Genomic DNA, 13,580 nt, shown 5'->3' with positions numbered 1-13,580 from the left:
GAATTTGACCGCTATAATCTTCTCTAATTTTATCTCTAACTTGGTCACCTATAATCCGAGGTAACCGGCTAAGAATTTTCTTTCCAAAAGGGTTGATGCAGCCTGGTCTAATAAGAACCCTTTGAAAAGCTCTTTGTATTCTAAATCTTCCTAAGGTTTGCAACGCATATTGGAAAGGAGATCTTGGTTTCTATCCCTAATGTGTGAAGGATCTCTACAAAGTGTTGTGAAATAGAATAGATAAGGTATTGACATCTTGGATGAGATGTCCTTGATCATCATCCATGCGTTGACCAAAATCATCTACCTTATAAGCAGTTAAAATTTGTGTCTTTTGTTCATCCTTAGGTAGTTATCCCATGGATGATTGGATTCTATCAAGTTTCCATTTGTAATGATGATCTAACAAAATATTTCTTTTGGTTAGAGGAATTGTTCTTCTAACCAATCAAAGAAAAATATATGGACTTCATATTCATATATGTAGTCGTAATATTTTTGTTTGATGTCTTTTACTTTTATCAACAAGGTTTTGAAGAACCATTCTCCGATTTGTTTGTTATTTTCAGAATTAAATTCTTTATTAAGAAAAGTTTTGTTTGGCTCAAAAATGTTTTCTAAAACATTAAGTTCAGCATCTAGGAAAGTATAGATAGTCTTTGTAAAAAGCATACTCTCGCACGAGAGCCATAAGTTGGCATCCTTCTTGTTTCTACGAGTGGTCCGAGGCCCAGTAAGTCCACCGAAGGGCCGTTAGGACCGTTGGTTTAGCTGAACGGTTGAAGAAGGTATAGTTCCGATCTTAAGTATGAGTTTACATAGAAGATCTACATCTTCCTTTAGTTCTTTATCACAAATGGACTCGGATCCAAGTCCTATGCATGTAAAAAGGATAGATATACCTATAGAAAATTGGGAAATTCCTAAAATACAGCTTAAGGAAATATACAAACAATCAAAATTCCAATTTTTCAAAAATCTGATTATGTCTATCCACCGAAGAAAGAGATATTCCTCTTTCTAATTCATATGAAAATACATCTTTAAACAAAGAGTATTCAAAAGCATAAACAAAAATACAAATACTTGCTATAGTTTTAGTACAAGTAGGAGTCAAACCTCTCACAAAAAGAATGTCTTAATACTTCCATTCTCTTAGTTTTAAGAGATTCACGTCTCTTAAATTATGATGAGTCAATTTTAGGTCTTTGTAGAGACAAGTCTCACGCAAAGGACCTATACATTTTTGACTCCATCCCAATTTCTCCGTTTCCCTCAAAGATAGGAACATTCTTAGAGCTCTAACACTCCAAATCAAAACTCATAATTATAAGAAGTGCTTGATGGATCTATTCCTTTAGCTCTTGTCTAGAATTCATTATAAAGCCATGTCCTCCGCTTTGGAGAAAATAAGCTTTCAAACATAGTCCTCGAGGAGAAACACTTCTCCTTCAAACGACATTTCCAAAGCAAATACAACAATTCCTAGATCTATTAATTGGAACCAAGTTACTTTACCAGAACAATGGGAATTAGAAAACCAAATTCCCAACAAGTTGTTCAAAATACGGATCCTACTAATGTCATTCAACATTGGAAAAGGAAGAGTGACCATTAGATTTCCTAGAAAGATCATTCGATTCAAGATCTAGTCCTTCTTTTTCACAATTCTTATACAAGGTCCGTAGATCTTAATCCCAATCTTCCTCCTATAATCACCATCCCTCCGAGTACTCATAGAAACACTCCTCCTCCTAGTGTGCATAGAAACACTCCCACACATGATACAACACCTTTACCTCCTTCCACCGCAGAAGTAAGTAATGAGTTACCTCTTGAACCCGAAATTAGTGGATTAGATAATAGATCGGGGATTTCCGTGCCAATATCAACAAAACCAAATGAACCCAGTCCTAGAAAATACGTATTCTCCTCATCATTCTCCTACTTATTCACAAATGATAGATGCTGAACTTAATGTTTTAGAAAAACATTTTGAGCCAAACAAAACTTTCTTAATAAAGAATTTAATTCTGAAAATAACAAACAAATCAGAGAATGGTTCTTCAAAACCTTTGCTATATCAAAACATCAAAACAAAATTATTACAACACAAAATGAATATGAAGTCCATATAGGATTCTTTGATTGGTTAGAAAGAACAATTCCTCGAATTCCAAAAGAAATATTTATTAAATCAATTAAATTTCGAAACTTGATAATGGTGAAACTATAGAATCAATCATCCACCCCTTAGAAGAATAAAAATTTAGCATGGAGATAGCGAGGTTACAGCCACTCCCTTTAGGCTTCCGGACAAAGGAGACTCTCTATACACCCACAAAATACGAACAAAACAATTTTACTAATCAACATTTAGTAAACTTAGAAGAAAGCAGTTGAATAGGATAGAATCCACTATACGTAATCCCACTCGACTTATTTCACCTCAAGTTGACATCCTCAAACCCATTTTTAAAGCCTTCACTTCCAAAAAATCTTAGCCCGAGTTTGCCAAAAGCTATAGAACAAAAGAAAAACTCTTAGGAAAATCAAAGTTAGAACCTCGATCCTATATTAGACACTCCTAAATTCCAGAATCTTATCATTAAAGACACCCGCACCAACCCACTATTAGTACCCGACCAAACACTCGGGCAATTCCGATAATGAGTCCGTCAATGAAATTAACGAGACTCAGTGGACCCAACCTCGAAGCTTTATTATAGTAGAGCTACCCCACCAGACATTGCCCAAGAAGAATCATCGCAAAAAATACAGAATAAATACTCTCCTCGACGCCATCTATGAATGGAACATTGATGGTGTTGCGAAAACAATATTATGAACATTCTTAACAACATGGTCATGCTTGCTAATGCTTACAAAACACAGCAAGATGTTTCGACCATGCTGTTGCTAATCTTTTAGTAGCCCGGTTACTGGACAACTAAAAGGTTGGTGGGATAACTACCTAACAGATGAACAAAAGACACAAATTTTAACCGCTTATAAGGTAGATGATTTTGGTCAACGCATGGATGATCAAGGACATCTCATCCAAGATGCGGTCAATACCTTATCTATTCTATTTCACAACACTTTGTAGGAGATCCTTAGGGATAGAAACCAAGATCTCCTTTCCAATATGCGTGCAAATCCTTAGGAAGATTTAGAGAATACAAAGAGCTTTTCTTTCAAAGGGTTCTTATTAGACCCGACAATCAACCCCTTTTGGAAAGAAAAATTCTTAGCCGGTTTACCTCAGATTATAGGTGACCAAGTTAGAGATAAAATTAGAGAAGATTATAGCGGTCAAATTCCTTATGATCTCCTTTCTTATGGATAAATAGTCTCTTATGTTTATAAACAAAAAAGGAACCCAAATGTGTAATACAATCAAATTACAAAGACAACTCAAGGAAGAACAATCCCTCACCAATAGAAGTCTAGGAGATTTTTGTGCTCAATACGACCCCTCTTATAATGAAAACAAAATCAAAATGTAAGAGAACTTGTCCTCCCGAGAAAGAAACAAAGAAACATCACAAAAAAACCTCCATTTCGTAGAAACAAACAAAGACAAGAGAATAACCAAAAATAGACCTCAATCGATAGAAAATTTTTTTAAAGACATTAAATGCTATTCTTGTGGTAGAAAGGTCATATTTCAAAATATTGTAGGATTAACAAAAAATTGAATGAACTTTTCTTTAGATGACAATACTCTTAATCGGTTAAATAACATCTTCATAGAAAATGATGATACTTCTTCGATGAACTTCTTGAGGAAGAAGGTCTTGATTAATGAGATAGAATCCTCTTCGATTCCGAATACGAAGATGCTTCACCAGAAAACCCATTCCCCGAAGTAAACGTCTTAACAAAAGAAGAAGAATTCCTTCTTAGCACAAAAATACTTGACCATGAAGCCAAAAAGAATACTTAGATAGACTACACTCTTCTATGAATATTACTTCCAAGCCTAATACTTCTTACAATCTTAGAGACATTCTAAATAGAAACAAAAAACCCCAATCTAGACCCATAAATATTAATGACCTTCAAAACAAATAAAACAACAAAAATTGGAAATACAAGCCTTAAAAAGAAACCCAATCAGAAATGAAACAAGAAATTTCTGATATAAAGTCTCTTGTCATAAAAGGAAAAACAAATATTGATGACCAAAATGAAATCACTAGTACCCAAATACTTCCATCCCTTTCTTATGTTGTTAGCAAAATCACATCTAGGAAATGGATAATAAATATTAAAATAAAAATCAATAATGAGTATATTATTGAAACAATGGCACTCTTTGATACGGTGACCTCAATTGTATCAAGGAAGGCCTTGTTCCAACAAGATACTTTGATAAAACATCTGAATCCTTAAAATCGCCTCGGGAGACAAACTGAATATACAATACAAGTTACCCGAAGCTCTAATAATAAAAAACCAAATGTCTTATAAAACCTCTTTTCTTTTAGTTAAAAATATGAGGCAACAAGTAATTCTTGGAACTCCTTTCATACAACTAAAAATCACCTTCAACTTCATAACAAAACCACAAAAGAGAAGCCTAAATATTTTACAAGAACATTCTATTTCAGAAATAAATTGCCTCATAAAAGACAAGAAAATCAACTCGGAATTCTTAAAGAAGATTTAGAATTCAAAAGAATAGAAAATCTTATAAAACCAAATATCATAGAGAAAATAGCTTCCTTACAAAAACACATAGAAAAACTATATGTTCTACTCTGCCCAATGCCTTTTGGGAAAGAAAAAAAGCATATCGTTGATTTACCTTATGAACATGACTTTTCTGAAAAAATACCTGCACCAAAGCTCGCCCAACACAAATGAACCAAGAAGTTTTGGGGAATTCTGTCAAGCAGAAATACAAGATCTCTTAGATAAAAAAAAAACTCAAGAAAAGCCAATCACCTTGGAGTTGTTACCCCGCTTTTTATGTCAATAAAAATGCTGAACTTGAAAGAGGAGTTCAGTTAGTCATTAATTATAAACCTCTTAATACAGCCCTTAGGTGGATAAGATATCCTATACCCAATAAAAAGATTTGTTAAACAGACTTTGTAGATCAAAAATATTTTCAAAATTTGACATGAAGTCGGGATTACGGCAAATACAAAAATCGGTGATAAGGATAAATACAAGACAGCCTTTCAGGTCCCTTTTGGCCAATATGAATGGAATGTTATGCCATTATCTGCCTAAAAATGCCCCTTCGATTTTCAACTCGTATTCAAATACATCATAGTTTTATATAGATGATGTTCTAGTATTTTCTTCAATATAACATTTATCTACTTTCATAAAAATAATAATACAAAATGGTCTTGTAGTTTTCTCCCACTAAAATTGCACTCTTCAAAACCAAGATTAGATTCTTAGGTCATTACATTCATTTAAATACTATAACCCCCATTGAAAGATCAATCTTTTACCGATAAATTCCCTGATGAAATCAAAGACAAAACTCAATTACAAAGGTTTTGGGTAGTCTCAATTATATTTTAGATTTCTTTCCAAATATAAATATCCTTTCAAACCTTTACACCAAAGGCCACAAAAGGATCCTCCACCGACCTCTCACCATCTGCATGTAAAGATATACCATGCTTACACCTTTGCTGACCCTTCCACTTTCAAAATAGTTAAAACAGATGCCTCGGGATTAGGATATGGTGGTATTCTCAAACAAGTCAATAACAAAAAGAACAAGTTGTTAGAGTTCATTTCAAAACATTGGAATTCCACTCAACAAAATTATCTCGAACTTGCTATAGTTTTATCTATATCAAAATTCCAAGGAGATTTATTAAATCAAAATTTTCTCTTGAGGATTGATTGCAAATAAGGCGTTTTACAAAAAAGACGTTTTAAACATTGCATCAAAACAAATTTTTGCCCGATGGCAAGCCATACTTTCGCATTCGATTTTGACATTGAATTTATAAATGGTTCTTCAAATTCATTACCTGATTTTCTCACGAGAGAATTTTACAGGGATACAATCATGCCAAGACCCAAAAAAGACAAAGATAAAGGCAAAGGCAAAGCCACTGCCGAACCCTCCAATATACCACCAAAGCCAAAAGGCTTAACATCCGTCAAGACATGGCTCCAAATGGCAGAAAACAACCAGACATTCTTACAACAAACACCTTTGACAACATAACCCATATCATCTGAACCCATGCTAGCCTTTAATCAGTTAGCCAACATACTACCAAAAGAAACAATATTGCTACTTACCCAGTCTTTACAAAATGTAAAGAAAGAGCCATCCAGTGCCATAGAGGTAAGTAAAAATCCTTCCCCGCTTGCTACACAAAAACAAGCGGAATACAAAAGAATTTCGAGTGAGGTGGTTATTAGGCCTCGTGCAACCCCTCCTTCTCAAAGGTCAAAATTTTTCCCCAAAACATCTTTCCAAAAAATATTGATCAGGGAAGACGGATTCTTCGATGAAGATCCAATAAAATTTGCAAAAACATATTTCCAAAAATTGGCTTTTCAAATCCCCACAATACAAACAAAACCCTTGCTTATTATGAGCAAATTTTAGTGGAAACAGAATCGGCAAGGTTCACTCACTTTGCTGATAAAAACAATACGAAAACATCCTTTATTCCACTATATCCATCGAAAGTCATACACCCCTCACAATGGGGAGCCTCACCCCATACACCTAGAAAATTCCAAACCGAGACTTACCCAAAGCCTGCCATACTCCTCCTCATATACATATCTTGGGACTACCAACAAGCTTGGTGGAACGTCTTTTCAGCAGAATACAAATTTCCAACACTCCTGGTTATTATTCTTCAAAGACAATTTCCCAAGACAAAGCTTACCAAATTGGTTTGACTCCTAGTGGGATCTCTTTGGTCCTTTAGACATAATATTACACCCCATAGTCAAACAAGGATACAAGGTTTTCAGTGAACAATTCATACCAACACCTCATGATATAAGGTTCCCATGCCTTACGCATTTCTTCATAATATTCAGAATCTCTTGGGTAACATGGGAATTTGAATACAATACATCCAATAAACCAGTGTACCAAGTACTTGTCCGAAAATACAAAACAAAATGGTGGGATGGATTCAGATTTTTGATCAAGGATCCGAAGCTGCGGTTAAAACATGGCTAAAAAGCCGAAAACCCAAATAATCGCATCCCCATCAAATACATCGTTCTTACGGGAAAAATCCATGGCAAGTGCAGCACTTGCAGCAGTCCAAAACGAGAGGATTACGCAACATCCTCGGGACAATGCTCTCGAAGCGAAGAATCACAATGTGGATCTTCCAAATCTCAAGACAATCAAGACGGATCATCCCGGTCATCATCACGGGAAACACTAATGAAGACGATCGCTACGGATCAATCTGGACATAGATTAAACTCAAAGACATCACATGCCAACACTATTACGAGCGGCGCAAATGCTATACACCGTACCGTAATAGACATACACTGTTCATACACTTCACTATTCACTTTACACTGTTCACTCGCATCTTGTTCACTTTACATTGTTCAAAGACCGTAGCAATTTCACTGTAGCACCCACTATAAATACACCCTCTCAACATAGAAGAAGGGGACCGAAATTTTCCAGATTTCTCTCTTCTCTCTCTCTCTCTCTCTCACTTGAAAACCCTCATCTCTTCCATCTCCATCCTCATCTCTTCCATCTCCAAGCTCTCTTACCTTGTATCCCCTGGTTTCAAAGTAAGTTAGTTTTCACATACATAGTTTTATACGGGGTTACCAACTTACATGATAGTTGGTTAACCATTTCTTGTAATACACATCAATACTCCCCGGAGTGCGGATTACCGCCCTAGTGGATGACTTGATGCTTTAAGTTTCTGCATCTTTCAATACATGTAATTTCAGCTTTTCAGCTTTATTTAATACAAGTTCGAGACCACCTTCATGGTTGGTTTTTGTTTATGCATACTCTTACTTTATATCTTAAATATTGCTTTCTGTCTTTATATTATTTTTAATTCTCGCGATTTTATTTAAGTCATTTACTTTATTGTTCTTATACTCCATTTTGGCTTTTAGATACATCTCTCTTCTTTCATATAGATCTGTTAATCTCTATACTTCCTTGTTCTCTCATATAGTACTCCGATCCTAACCCCTTAATGGTATATGGATAGATATATATATATATATATATATATATATATATATATATATATATCATATATATCCATGTCTATCTTATATTTGGATTAGAGTGATATCATAGGTCTTGTTGTTCATGTCATGTAAATGCATGTTGGCACTATTGGAAATAGTTTGAGGTATGTTGTATGCTCATACTTGTGTGCTTGCTTGCTTGAATGTTAGTTGGGTCCTAGAAAAAAAAAGAGTCAATTAAATCAAGTGGTTGATGAGTTTGCTATTTCTCTTGTTGAGCGTTAGCTCACTTTTCTTGTTTTTACATATCCTTAACCATGCCTGTACAGGTGGTGTGGAGTAGAGGAGATAGGTTGGAGATAGGGAACCATTTTTGGAGACACTGTTGTCACTTTGTGGGATCGGACTGTGATGGATGATGTTGATAGCAATGAGTTCATTATGTTGCTTGTGTGGATAGTTGACGCGAGTAGACACTCTTTTGACCTCTCATTATAGTCTGTTAATCACCCATGTGGATAAATGAGATAATGAAATCAAAGCTTGTTGCCTATTCTGCTTTTGTGTTCATTCAGTGTTTCTGTTATGGTGGTTTGATTCTTATATTTACTTCCGCTTGTGATATAAGTAAAAATATTAAATAACTTGCCTTAATAAGGTCGCGTTACTAACTAGACTCCATGTTAGAGATTTCCGATCCCAAATGGACCGAAATAACTAAATAGGCAAATAGTTAAAATATTTAGAGCTAAATTGAAAAGTTGTCAAAAGGTTTTGGATTAAATTAACACAATTGAAAGGTCTGACTAAATTGGTCGCTGTATAATAAATTTAAGAATTTTTAGACAATTTTTCCAATAGTGAGAATGAATAGAAAACGATCTCATTTTAAAACTAACAATATTTGTCCTCCATATAATTATCTCCATATAATTATAAAGATGCCCTTCGTCCCTTTTTCTTCATTTTCTCTTTGATTTGATTGGGATATTACAGATTTTCTTCACCACGAAAAGACCACCAAATTTCTGCTAGGGTTTGACATTTCAAAGTCATTATTTCCTTTATTACTGCTGTATAAATTTGAATGGGTCAACTTGATAATCTAGAATCTAATGACTTTTACAAAGTTTCCTGACCACTGACGGTAATTATTGTACACGTGATGTGTATTAGTGGAAGTCAAATATAGTTTGTTCGAAACCACTAGTCACTTTTAAAATAGACCTGGTGATGGGTAGGGTGATTTACCGGACTGCCCACCTGATTAGCTAGCTCGGCAAAGAATATAGTCTTGTCTAAGTGGACCTTGCCAAAATTTTAGGACGCAGTATATTTTAGGGCCAGGCCTGGACAAGAGCGTTCATGCCTGAGTGAGCTCCCCATGCAGACATATAACTTGTATGCATATATCTTTCATCCAGGCGCCCATGGGTTTGCCCTATCCCCTCTCCCACCCAGACTAGAGAGAAACGGAGGGGACATTGACAAAGGTTGATTGAAGGGCGACAAAGTAGGTGGCGGTGGTTGGTGTAGGCCCGACGGCAGTCTGAAGTCATGGGAAAGAGCGGAAAAGAAGAGGGAAAAAAACAAGAAAGAAAAGAAAAAAAAATCCTCATCTTTTGATCTAAAGCAATATTGGATAAATTAATGATGCGAACTATCCTCTGAAGTTAGAAAATCCTTCCCCACCCTAAAAACTTTGATTAACTAAAGGAGCATTTACCAAGGCAGCAAACACTAAGCCCTTGTATGGGGAAAAAGCAACCTAAGATAGGTATCTAACCGAATGAACCGGTAGAAAATAGTGGAGGCAAATTCGGATGGACAGGAAATGGGGCAGTGAAAGGAATATTCTCCAAAAAGTCCTAAATCTATTATACGATCGCCGATTTAGTTCAAATCTTTTAATTTTGTCAATTTATTCATAATCTTTTTTATCACTTACCAATTTATTTATAGACTTTTAAATTGTACCAGTTTATTCCTAAACATTTTAATGATAATGATTTGTCAATTTAAATATAAATATTTTAACAATTTGTTAATTCAGTTATTCGGGCTAATTTTTTTTTTTAAATCAATACAATAGTTGTTTTGTTAGTATTGGCAATCCTTTATAGCACAATTGATGTTGATGTGAACAATATATAATAATTCTATGATTGTTTTCTTTTCTTTTTTGCCTTTTCTGTTGTTTTCTCTTCTTCTTCTTCTTTTTCCCCTTTTTGCCTCTTCTTGCCATTGATGAGGTCCCTACTAACTTTGGGTGAGGGACGCTTGGACTTGGGCTAGCAAGTGCCACCTTGGTCGGATTGGGCAAGGGTAGCCCTCACCTAAGGCTAGTGATGGGATAAAGAAAAAACGAAAAAGAAAAGAAGAGGAAAAAAAGGAAAAAATTGTTCATGTCAGCATTAGCTGTGTTATGTAGGATGCTCAACACTGACCACACATCCACGTTAGTGACTTCCAACTAAGATTGAGCGAAATGACTAAATAGGTAAATCGTTAAAATATTTAGAACTAAATTGAAAAGTTGTAAAAAAGTTTTCAATTAAATTGATATAATTGAAATGTTTATGATTAAATTGACCACTGTATGATACATTTAGGGATTTTTGGGCAGTTTTCTCAACAGTGAAAATGAATAGAGAAAGATCCCATTTCAAAAGTAACAATATTTGTCCTCCATATAATTATAAAATTCCATATTGAAATGAAAACTTCGTCCCTTTTTCTTCATTTTCTCTCTAATTTGATTGTGATATTGCAGATTTTTATCACCACGAAAAGACCACCAATTTTTCCTAGGGTTTGACATTTCAAAGTCATTATTTCCTTTATTACTGCCGTATAAATTTGAATGGGTCAACATGATAATCTAGAATCTGATGGCTATTGCAAAGTTTCCTGGACTTTAGCAATGACAAAGACTTCACTGGTTGGAATTTTAGGACCACTGATAGCAATTATTGTACATGTGATGTGTATTAGTGGAAATCAAATATACTTTGTTCGAAACCACTAGTCACTTTTAAAGTAGACCTGATGAAAGGTAGGGTGATTTACTAGATCGCCCACCTGATTAGCTAGCTTGGCAAAGAATGTAGTCCTGTCTAAACGGACCTTGCCAAAATTTTAGGATGCGATATATTTTAGGGCCAGGCCTGGACAAGAGCGTTCATGCCTAGTCGAGCTCCCCGTGCAGACATGTATGTGTCACAGGCCTAAAGAGAGTCGACCCGAAAGGTTCCCAAGGGGCAATCGCGACTCACCCGTGGACCTCCTACTCTCACTTGGATTCCCACTGAGTCTTCTCCCCGAATCTTCCAAGGGCGGGCGAAACCATCATTGAGTCATATTCTAGATTTATGTTCCATTATTTATGTCGGTAGACGGTAGTTAACATTATGTCGGTAGTTGAGGCGATGCGATCTCGTCCGTTAGATGAAAAGTAGATCAACTGATGTAATCTGAGGCCCTCAACTATAAAAGGGGTGTTCTCCCTCATTTGTAATCATCCAATCCATTTCAGAAATATCAAAGCTTTACTTTCCTTTCAGAGCTCCTCTCTCTCTAACTTTCTCTCTCAATGATCCGGGTAAGCGAGCGGGTAGGCGTTCGATCGAGCAAGGCTTGGCTTGGATGATCCATAGTTTCCTGAGTCGTCGCGCGGTCGTGATCCCAATTGATCGGCCCGTGACAAGTGGTATCAGAGCAAAAGAGAGATCTGTTCAAGAGACCAAGGAGCGCCAACTATTCGAAGGAATGTCAAGCCAAGAAGTTGTCATGGATGGGGAGGCTGCGCAAGTCAAGGAGACCCGTGGCCGAGCAAAGAAGAGAGACGCCTCGATGGACGTCGTAGCAGCATTCGATGAGAAGATCGGGAAGGTTTGGAGCGCCGTGCTCGAACTCATGGAAGGTCTTGACGATGTGCGAGACCGAATCATGGAGGTTGAGAGTTCGCTCAGTGAAGACTTCACAACTGGCCTCAATGAAGCTACCGCGCCATTGCACGACAAGGACGAAGCCCTTGAAGTATCGATCGATATGTTGAAGGAGCACGTCCAAGTGATCGAGGAGGAAGCTCCGCATAGGGACGAGGTCGAAGCCATGAAGGCTGAGATCCAAGAACTCAAGACCGAGCTCGCCCTGTGCAAGCTGGGCATCACCAACGGTGCTGTGCCTACCCAAGCCGTGCCCAAACTTGAGGTGCCAAAGTCGAAGGAGTTCAAAGGCGAACTATCCGCCAAGGAGGTGGACAACTTCGTCTGGAACATGGAGCAATACTTCGGCGTCATCAACATACACGACGAGTCAATCAAGGTACGAACCGCTTCCATATTCTTGTATGATACGGCAATGCTTTGGTGACGCAATAGGTGTGATGAGGCTAGACGCGGCGCCGATCCCGTGTGCACATGGGACGACTTCGTGAGAGAGTTCCGCGACTACTTTTTCCCGAGTTCGCTCAGTAAGAAGCCTAGCAAGCTCCATCACCTCGAGCAAAGAGGTGCGATCCGAGAGTATGTGAGGGAGTTCACGGAGCTCAAACTCCAGATTTGCAACCTAAGCGAAGAGGAGGCTCTCGGAGCATTCATGGATGGGTTAAAGCCATGGGCACTTCTCAAGCTCAAGAGACAGGACGTGAGTAGTCTTGCGCGAGTGCTAAGCGTGGCCGAATCACTCGTCGACCTCACCAAGGAGTCAACCAAGGGATTAGAGGTTGGATCGACCTTGCGAGGATGAAGCACGAAGCACTCTCCGAGGCGCGCATGATCAAGGCGGCCGAGCCAAAACATAGGGAGAAAAGCCATCATTCCAAAGGGGTCGACCACAGACGGACTACGCGAGTAGGTTCGATCAACCCCCGCCTTCTCCTTGCTTCATTTGCCAAGGTCCACACTAGATCCAAAAATGCCCGAAGAAGGGTCGAATCAACGCCCTCCTTGCCATTGAGGAAGAAAAGGAGGAGCCCAAAAAAGATAAGTGGCAGATCTAGATTGGAGCTGTGAGGATGATCAACTCGGTCCAAGCTCAATCGCCGACCAAAGAAGAAGGAATTGCACCGAACACAGACATGTTCTTTGTGGAGATCGAAGTGTGTGGCTGAACGCTTTATGCTTTGGTTGACATTGGCGTGTTCAACATGTTCATGTCGACCGAGGTTGCAAAGGCCTTAGGACTTCACGTGGAACCATCCGGGAAGTCATACAAGCCCATCAATTCGAGTGACTTCCATGGCGTAGGAGCAACTCCCAACATAGACGTCAAGATTTCCCGACATAGACGTCAAGATTGGCGGATGGAAGGGCAAAATAGCGTTTGAGGTAATCCCTCTTGATGATTATGATCTCATTCTTGGCATGCAATTCTTCGAAAGC

This window comes from Eucalyptus grandis, chromosome 1 (genome assembly GCF_016545825.1).
Source record: "Eucalyptus grandis isolate ANBG69807.140 chromosome 1, ASM1654582v1, whole genome shotgun sequence".
NCBI lineage: Eukaryota > Viridiplantae > Streptophyta > Magnoliopsida > Myrtales > Myrtaceae > Eucalyptus > Eucalyptus grandis.
Note: the sequence above shows the minus strand (reverse complement) of the source record.